Source organism: Acomys russatus, chromosome 19 (assembly GCF_903995435.1).
Source record: "Acomys russatus chromosome 19, mAcoRus1.1, whole genome shotgun sequence".
NCBI classification, from domain to species: domain Eukaryota; kingdom Metazoa; phylum Chordata; class Mammalia; order Rodentia; family Muridae; genus Acomys; species Acomys russatus.
Window position 1 is genome coordinate 32,725,212 of NC_067155.1, and position 10,344 is coordinate 32,735,555.

A 10,344-nucleotide genomic window follows, 5' to 3' on the forward strand; every position below is an offset into this window, starting at 1 on the left:
AACCTATGTGCTGCCTGCACATTGATTCTGCACCCATCATGGCCCGCAACGCTGGCATCATTTGTACCATTGGCCCTGCTTCCTGATGCCTGCCTTGTAGAAGACAAAGGGTCGAAAGACAAAGAGCTGGGGAGATGGTACAATGGGTGTGAGCACTTGCTTGGCAAGCATGAAGACCTGAGGTTTGAATCCATAGTATCCAAATGACAGGAGAAGGGGGAGGAGGGGAGGAGGAGGGGGAGGAAGAGGAGGACGAAGAAGAGGAAGAGGGGAAAGAGGAGGAGGAGGGAAAGGAGGAGGGGGAGGAGAAAGAAGAGAAGTAGGAGGAGGAAGAAGAGGAGAGGAGGAGGAGGGAGGGGGGAGGAGGAAGGAGGAGGAGGATGACGAGGAGGAGGGAGGAAGAGGAGGAGGGAGGAGGAAGAAGAGGAGGAAGCAGAGGAGAAGGGGAAGGAAGAAGAGGAGGAGGGGGAGGAAGAGGAGGAGGGGGGAGGAAGAGGAGGAGGAGAAGAAGGAGGAGGAGGTGGAGGAAAGGCTAGGTATGGTCGCAGAAGCCTGCCATGGGCAGAGATGGGATCACTGACACTTGCTGGCTGTCAACATAGCTTCAAGTCCAGCAAGAGGTCCTATCCAAAGTGAACAGGGCAGGATGATGGAGCAGGATACTGGCACCCTTACCTAGCCTCCCTGTGCAACACACATGTGCACATACACAGAAGTGGGAGGCTAGAGTGCCAAGAATTCTAAGATGGCTTCCTGAGCCAGCATGAGACCCAATACCAGCCTTACTGAACACCAGTGATACCTAAAGGACTATGCCAAGGATGGGTGATGCTCACCTGGAACCTCAGTGCTTCAGGGATGGAGGCAGGAGGATATCAAGTTTGAGACCCCCCTGGGTTACAGTGTAGACTCTTATCTCCTGAAATGAACATCCCTACAGACAAGGTTTCTCTGTGTAACAGTTCTGGCTGCTCTGGAACTCTCTTTGTAGACCAGGCTAGCCTCGAACTCATAGAGATCTGCCTGCCTCTGACTCCCAAGTGCTGGGATTAAATGCATGTGTCACCACACCTGGTACCCTACAGCTTCCCTTAACAGGTGATCATTACCACCTGGGAGAAAAGGGCAGAGAAGTGACAGGAAGTTTAAAAAAAAATAGAAATTAGGGGACATGACAGGCATGGTGGTGCATGCCTTTAAAGCCAGCACTTGGGAAGCAGAGGCAGGCAGATCTCTTGTGAGTTACAGGCCAGGCCAGTTTACATAGCAAGCTCCAGGACAGCCAGGGCTACACTGTGGGACCCTGTCTCAAGAAAAGGAAAGGAATAAAGGGAGACAGGGAGAGAGGGAAGGAGAGGATAAGGAAAGAGAAAAGAAATGAAAAGAAAAAGAAATTAGGCAGAAATATCTTACTCCTAAAAATACACTCGAGGGTTAGGCAGATGCTTGGTCAGAAGTGTCTGAGTCTGACCCCCTGTACCCACCAGGGTGACATGCACTTATAATCCCAACTCTTGGAGGGGAGCAGAGACAGGTGAACCCCTGAGTTCACTGGCCATCTAGCTTAGCCTATCCAGCTAGTTCCATGCCAGTGAGAGACCCTGACTCCAAAAATAAGACAGTATTCCTGAGGACCAGCAGAGCTTCTGGCTTCCACATGGACATGCGCACGCGCACACACACACACACATAAACACACACATACACACACATATAAACACACACACACCTCTGTACACACACCCCTGTACACACACACACAGACGGCAATTGAAGGCCCAGAAGAGAACATATTGGTCACCTTCTGTTAGTATGACAAAATAGCTGAGCAAAAGGTTCAGTCCATTCTGGGGTGCCTCAGTGCTCTGGCCTGTGTTGGGGTGTAGCAAAGCCACTCACTCAGATGAAAGCAAGGATACTGAGACACCAAGCAAGGAAGAGGCCAGGGACAAGACACAGTCTTCAGGGCTGGAGAGATGGTGGCATAGTTACTAGTGTTTACCACTCTCAAGGAGGAGTCAGAGGTCAGGGGTCAGGTCTCAGCAACCACCTTTAACTACAGTATAGAGGGAACCAACTCCCTCTTCTGGCCACCACAGGTACTGCACACACACGGTGCATATACACTCATGGAAGCACACACATGCATACACAATAAATTTTTTTTTGTTTTTTGGGGTTTTTTTTTGTTTTTCGAGACAGGGTTTCTCTGTGTAGCCTTGGCCATCCTGGACTCACTTTGTAGACCAGGCTGGCCTCGAACTCACAGGGATCCGCCTGCCTCTGCCTCCCGAGTACTGGGATTAAAGGCGCACAATAAATTTTTTTAAAAATTAGTCTTTAGCCAGGCAGTGGTGGTGCACACCTTTAAACCTAGCACTCAGGAGGCAGAGGCCAGTCTGGTCTACAGAGCTCCAGGAAAGCCAAGGCTACACAGGAAACTGTGGGTAAGAATAAGCCTTGTCACAGGTGGGAGCAGCCTTGGCAGGCTTTACCCTTGGGGCACCCCATGAATACCTTGTGACAGACTGAGTAGAGCCGTCCTGGGTCTGGAATTCAGGAAGCAGACCTGGGAACCCCACCTGGACTATTGTCTTTCTAATTGACCCTCACCGGGAGAAGGAGAGGGTCCTTCCCATGTGACTCGGGCAGTTGGGGAAGAGAGAACAACAAAGTCAGCCTGGGCGAGAGAGCGTGGGAGCAGCGGACCGGCTGGACCAGCACGTGGGCCAGAGAGACACCTAAGGACCCGTCCCGTGGAACGGATACCGAAAGGTTCACTCTTTTGTCCCTTTAACCCTTTTTTCCTTCTTGTGTAAGCTAATTGGGTTGTATAATAAAGTTTTATTATAAAGAAACAGAGCCAACAGGGAAGCCCTGTCTCAAAATACTCCCCGCCCTCCCCGCCAATTTTATATTTATATATGAATCCATTGATTAGGTCAGCACCCTTCTTATTCAGTTCTTTGCCCAAAGCCTCATTTCTCAAGATCGCATTCAAGACCAAACCTCCAATACACTTCATAGCCAAATCCTGACAGAAATTCAGTCATGGGGCGGGGAGCGGGGGAGGGGAGCCAGGAAGATGGCAAGTCTGTAAAGCACCCGCCTTGATAAGAACCTGAGGATGACCTTGGACTTATGATCCTCCTGCCTCCATTTCCCGAGTGCTGGGATTACAGAGGTGGGTCACATGCTGGAGAAGGAGCCTGGGCGTGGTGGGAAGTACTCTGGTAATGGGGCTACAGCCCCACCTTCTCACCCTCTTAGGGGGAAAAAAATCTGGGGCTGGAGAGGTGGCTCAGTGGTTAAGAACACTGGCTGCTCTTCCAGAGGACCCGAGTTCAGGTCCCAGTAGCCACATGGCAGCTCACAACCATCAGTTAACTCCAGCTCTAGGAGATCCAATGCTGCCTTCTGGCATCTGTGGGTACTGAGTGCACCTGGTGTGCACACACATTAGGGGAAGGGGGCGGGGCTTCCAGTGACATCTGAAGAGCTGTCAGAGTAAATGAATATATGGATTTATGTTCTCAGACAAGGTATGGAAGGAAGCCCAATGCCATGCCTTCACAACACACACACATATATTTTATATATATTTTTTGCTTTGGTGTTTTCCCTGCATGTATGTCTGTGAGAGGGTGTGGGGTCCTCATGACCTTTCTCCTTTGACACCAGGCAGCTGGAACAAAAAGAAGACCCAGTGTCATAGCTAACTAGCTTCTGCTGTCAACTTGACACACACCTAGAGCTGCCCGGAAGAGAGAACTTCAGCTGAAGAACTGCCTCAATCAGCCGGCCTTGTGGCCTTATCTGTGGGGCATTTTCTTAATTGCTAATTGAGGTGGGAGGGGCAGCCCACTGTGGGTGTTCCCTAAGGGGGGGAGGGGTAGGGAGGCGGGCCTGGGTAGTATAAGCAGCTAAGCAAGCCAAAATGTGTGAGACAGCATGTAGCTTCAAGCTCTTGCCTTGAGCATCCTTCAATGATAAGCTGTTACCTTTAAGTCAAATAAGCTTTTTCCCCTCTCAAGTTGCTTTGGTCACTGTATTGTTTATCACAATAACAGAGAGGCCAACTAGAAGAACCAGTCAATGACACTATGCCCCGGGGACGCACACCAAGGCTCCAGTCCGCCCAAAAAAGCCTTCATCCCGACCTTCTCAGCGCGAAAGACATAAGCTCCCACAGAGCGTTTTTTCAGAGCTACCGGCACTGCAAGGACAGCCTGGGGGAAACAACACAGAGGTGGCGCTCTGAGCTGCACGTACGCAGTGTGTGCCAGGCGCTGGGTTTGATCCCTAGCATTGCGGAAAAAGAAAAAGACAGGCTGGAGACTCAGTTAGCAATGCTCCTGCAAGCATGGGGACTTGACTTCAGTCCCCGGGAGCCACAAGAAAAAGACAAGCATGGAAGTGCACTTCTGTTACCCTAGTCCAGGCGAGGCAGAGAGAGTGGTGCTCGAGAGACAATGCCTTAAAACATAAAGAGAAGAAAGAGTGCCTGAAACATCTGGTGTTGATCCCTGGCCCCAGCACACACACAGGTGCACCCACCCCCACACATGGAAATGATTCTTGGCCAGATGCGATGGTGCACACCTGTAACCTCAGCAGTTTGGGGGCTCAGAAAGGAAGAACACCACCAGTTTGAGGCCGGCCTAAATAACAAACGTACTGAATTTCACGACAGCCTGGGCTACAGAGTGAGACCTCAAAAGAATAAAGTGTAAAGAAAGCTACAGATGTGGCTCCATTTTCGAGGGCTTGTCTAGCAGGCACGAAGCCCCAGGATTACATGCCTGGAATCCCAACACTTGGGAGGTAGAGGCAGGAAGATGAGAGGTCCTCCCTGGAGACACAGTGAATTCAGTGTTTATCCTTGAGTACTACATGTGCAAATCTGCTGTATTTATCAGTGTCAGTTTGTATGGCTCCTCCTCGGTTGGAAGGAAGACCCTCCTACGTCACAGGGTTACAGCCATGGTAACCAGTAAAATATTACCCACTCTTGGGGGATGGTCTTGTGCACTGTGCATGCAGATGCTGACTTCGGTGCTCCAAGACCTGGTTGCAGTTCAGAAGTGGACACGGGGACTGGAGAGGTGGCTCAGGGGTTAAGAACACTGTCTGCTCTTCCAGAGGTCCTGAGTTCAGTTCCCAGCAACCACATGGTGGCTCACAACCATCTATAATGAGATCTGGTGCTTTCTTCTGGCCTGCAGGCACACATACAGGCAGAGCACTGTACATGTAATAAATAAATAAATCTTTTAAAAAAGAAAGAAGTGGACACTGTCATTTCTATGAAGAATCTCCTGTCTCAATGTTGTATAAAAATTGTCATCTCTAATTGGTTAATAAAGAAGCTGAGCAGCCAATAGCTGGGCAGGAGAGTCGGGTGGGTCTCAGGTAGAGACCAGAGAAAGAAGGAGAAGGAGGCCATGAGCAGGTCACCATGAGGACAAAGACAGAGTGTAAAAGTAACGTTTGTTCTCCTGGTTCAATTGTTGTCTGGGAGGCTTACTGCCTCCTCCTGCTAACCTAGGCCTAGTCCTGGAAGCTTCTAGCCTCCATACAATCTAACCTAGGCCTAGAATGTTTTCAGCCTCTGAGACTTACTGCTGAATAAGCTCAGCTGTTCTGGCTCAAACTCCTCTCCCAGCTGACTTATTTAATCTGGCTTCTCTCTCGGCCCAGAATTGCTCTGCTTGGCCTCAAACTAGCTCAGCAATCTGCTCTAATCTTCTGGCGGCTTCTCAGTTTCTGAGTTCTCTCTCTGCTACCCATCTGTCTATTCCTGTCCTGGTAAAAACTGTCCCCTCTCTCTCTCTGAAAAACTGCCTCTTAAGTAGCTTCCCTTTCTACTCTCTTCTTATGAGAGTTGGGCGTGTTCTATTCTGTCAAATCTTCTTTGATTTGTCACCTTTTCTGCCAGTCAATTAGACATCACTTTTTAAAAATGGGTGCTTCGGGCTGGAGAGATGGCTCAGAGGATAAGAGAGCACTGTCTACTCTTCCAGAGGCCCTGAGTTAATGTCCAGAAACCACACGGTGGTTCACAACCATTTCTAATGAGATCTGGTGCCCTCTTGTGGCATGCTAGCTCAATTGCAAGCAGAATACAATTATATATATATTGTTTGTTTTTGTTTTTCCAAACAGAGTTTCTCTATGGAGCTCTGGCTGTCCTGAACTCACTTTGTAGACCAGTCTGGCCTCAAACTCATGAAGATCCGCCTGCCTCTACCTCCTGAGTGCTGTGATTAAAGGCGTGTGCCACCACACTGGCCATAAATAAATCTTTAAAAAAAAAAAAAATGCTGCTTCCTTCTACAAACTAACTTTACCTTTGTTTGGGATTAAAGACATGTGTCACCACACCTGGACCTAAGCTTTTCTTTACCTGATACTTGCTCTATACCAGGCTGGCCTCTGAACTCAGACCTGTTTGCCTCTGTCTCCTGGATTAAAGGCACGTTTGTAATCCGGCCAGATCACACACAGACCTAGAAGATCTTTGGATGTGCTCTCTTGCCAGAACAGCCATGTTCTGAGTTAACAGGCCTCTACAATAGAGGAGGAGTGGCCAGGGCAAGCACATGGTTGGGCAGTAGGCCAGGCCAGCGTAGACAAGTTACAATAGATGAGTATCTGCCTGGCTTAGTGCTTTAAAGCTGACTAATAAATGTAATCTGTCACTGTGTCAGTATTTGGGAGCTAGGATGGTTAGGAGGGAGAAATCATGTATTACTTCACAACCCACAAAGATTGCCCTTTCCTCGGGGGTGTGGTGGCTTAAATAGGAATAGCTCCCATAGGCTGACATATTTGACTGCTTAGTCACCAGGAAGTGGCACTCTATCACAGGATTAGGAAGTACGGATGGCCCTGTTAAAGGAGGTGTGTTGCTCGCCCATGGCAAGCCCAGTCTTTCTCACCTACTTATCGGGGTGTTGCCTGTGGTACAGCTCCAGTGTGGGCCCTGCATCCCACCAGGGAAAGACTAACCCTCCAGGACTGCAGGCAAGCCCCCAGGTAAATGTTTTCTCTTACAACAGTTGCCCCTGGTCATGGTGTCTCTTCCCAGCAACAGAACAGTGGCTCAGAGGGGGAAAGGGAGTGACCTCGCGGCAGTGATAGGGGGTCTTTTATCTAGACATCTTGTTCAGTCCGTTGGGAAAACCTGGCCTACATTCCACCATGTCCATTTCGTACACTGTTCCGGGTCCTGGGGACTGATGGGGCGCGATAATCCAAAGGATTAAACTAATGGAAACCTTTAGTTTTCCTTGGCTTTCTACCATAGTGCTGCATAATCACAGACCGACTCCTCCAGCGAAAAGCTATCACTGCTTAAACCACCGGTGGCTACTTATGAGGCTAGATAAAGGACCACTGTCTTAGTCTCTTTCTTGTTGCTGTGATTTTAAAAGCCCGACAAGGGCAACTTAAAGGAGAAAGTGGGCTTACCCCAGCTCACTGTTTAAAGTACAATCCATCACGGAAGTCAAGGACGTGGGCGCCTTAGGCCGCGGGTCACATCCCATCCACCACCAGGGAGCAGAGAGGGGAGAGAAAGTGGCTCCTCAGTTCTCTGTCTCCACCTACAGTCCAGGATCCCAGCCAGGGAATGGCACCACCCACAGTGGGCGTGTCTTCCCAGCTCAACACAACCAAGACAACACCCTCCACGCATGCCCAGAGGCCCATCTCCCAAGGGATTCTGGCTTCTGTCGAATTGACAGTTCACACTAACTGCACACCTATATTAGTTCCCTGCGCTCACTTTTCATTAACAAAAGCTCCACAGCTTACAGAGCAATCCTTTTCTAGCACACAGCTGGGAGATGATCTTCTACTCTGTGATTGATTATGTGGACTGGAGACATCTTCCCAAAAGCCCTTTCATCCTCATTGACATTAGAAATTCTTTGTTTGTTTTTTGCTTTTTGTTTTTTTGAGACAGGGTTTCTCTGTGTAGCCTTGGCTATCCTGGACTAACTTTGTAGACCAGGCTGGCCTTGAATTCAGAGATCCACCTGCCTCTGCCTCCCCCCAGTGCTGGGATTAAAGGCGTGCGCCACCACACCCGGCTGACGTTAGGAATTCTTAACTATCCCTGTGCTCCTAAACTAGAGACATAGGATTTATGTCTCAAGGAACATTGACCTCGGCTCTAAGACACAGAAGCAGGAGGATCTGAATTCAGGTCCCCAATACCCACATAAAATCTGAATGTGGCAGTGTGTGCCTGTAACCCCAGTGTGAGCGAGGCAGAAACAAGAGGATTCTGGGGGCCTGATGACCAACCAGCCTAGAAGAATGGCAAACTCCAGGTTCAATGCCTCAAAAAATAAGGTGGAGAGCAATCCAGAAAGCTATCCAAAGTCAACCTCTTATGTCTTCTAGCACAGGCATAAGTATACAACACACACACACACACACACACACATACACACATTAAAAAAAAAAAAAAGACGGGCATGTTGGCACACACCTTTAATCCCAGCACTTGGGAGGCAGAGGCAGGCAGATCACTGTGAGTTCGAGGCCAGCCTGGACAACCAAGGCTACACAGAGAAACCCTGTCTTGAAAAACAAACAAACAAACAAAAAAAGACTGTCTCAATGTAAGTGGCCCTGGAGACTTCAGGTTAAAACCACTATATGCTCAGGTAATAAATGACCATCCCTGGAAAAATTAAGGCAGGGGATGTAGGCAGCTCCCTCAAAACAGGACAAAGAAAATATTACTATTTCTTTGTCTCTGTATTACCATATGCTTGTCACCATTCCTGTATTCTGTCCTGCTTTTTTTTGGTAAGATCCTCTGTTTCTCCTGCCAAAATGGCAGCTAACAATGACAGAAGCCCCAGTCACGCTTGCTGGACCTAACACCTAGCCTTCGGCTGCCCTGACCCCTTGTTCCTCATATTATTTGGACTTTGTGACAAATATCTGAGGAGATTAACTTAAAAGGAGGAAAGTTTTATTTTGGCTCACAGGTTTGGTGGCTTCAGTGCAGGATTTGTGGCAGCATTACACTGGGCCTGGAGCAAGTCACGGTGGCAGGAGGAAGCTGTTTCACATCATGGTGGTCAGGAAACCTAAACACGCAGGGATAGACTCTTCAAAAGTATGTCCCCAGTTTCCTAAGCCTCTAAACAGGTCCCATTGCGGTGGGGGCGCACGCCTTTAATCCCAGCACTCAGGAGGCAGAGGCAGGCGTATCTCTGTGAGTTTGAGACCAGCCTGGTCTATAAAGTGAGTCTAGGACAGCCAAGGCTACACAGAGAAACCCTGTCTCGAAAAACCAAAGAAAAAGAGATTGTGTCACTATATAACTCAGATTGGTCTTAATTCACTATCCTCCTGCCTCAGCGTCCCCAAGTGCCAGGATAAAAGGCGTGGCCTACCAAGCATCGTTTTAGGGGCTTTACTTCCTATGAAGTTGGTGCCCCTCGAACCCGTCTCTCGATAGCGCCACCTGCTGGGGAACATACGTATAAGCGTATCTTTTCTGGGAACTTCATATCCAAATGTCAAATCTCCTTCTGGCCTTCAGGTCTCTATTTAGTCATTTCTTTCCTTCCTCGTTAGAAAACCTTCCTGGAAATGGCCCTTTCTAGCTCTACAAGCCAAGGGACCTAAAAAAAATCAATACCGGGGTCTGGCTTGTTGGCTTCTGCCTGCAATTCCAGGACCCCAGAAGCCACAGTAGGAAGATTGCTTAATCCTAGCCTATGTCAGTCTGAGATTTTTTTTGTTTTGTTTTGTTTTGGTTTTTGGTTTTCCGAGACAGGGTTTCTCTGTGTAGCCTTGGCCATCCTGGACTCACTTTGTAGACCAGGCTGGCCTCGAACTCACAGCGATCCACTTGCCTCTGCCTCCCGAGTGCTGGGATTATAGGCGTGCGACACCACGCCCGGCAGTCAGTCTGAGATTTTGTCTTAAGAAACACACACACACACACACACACACACACACACACACACACACACACACACAAGCTAACCAACTAAACAAACACATGGGGCTGGGATGTGGCTCAGTGGCCTAGAATGTCTAAAGCCAGGGCCTTTCTCCAACCCAACACACACACACCGCTTTGTCCAAACTTTGATCTGATCCAAAGTTAGATCTTTGACCTGTCTCATATTAGTATAAGAGACTGCGAGTGAGGTTTAGGAAGACGGCTCAGCTAAGTGTTTGCCATGCGCATATAAGCACCATGCCCCGTGCCTGTAACCCTAGTGTGAGGGGGCTGAGACCAGGAGGCTCCTTGACTTGCTGGCTAGTCAACACAGCCATTGGATGAGTTCCGGGTTTAGTGAGAGCCTG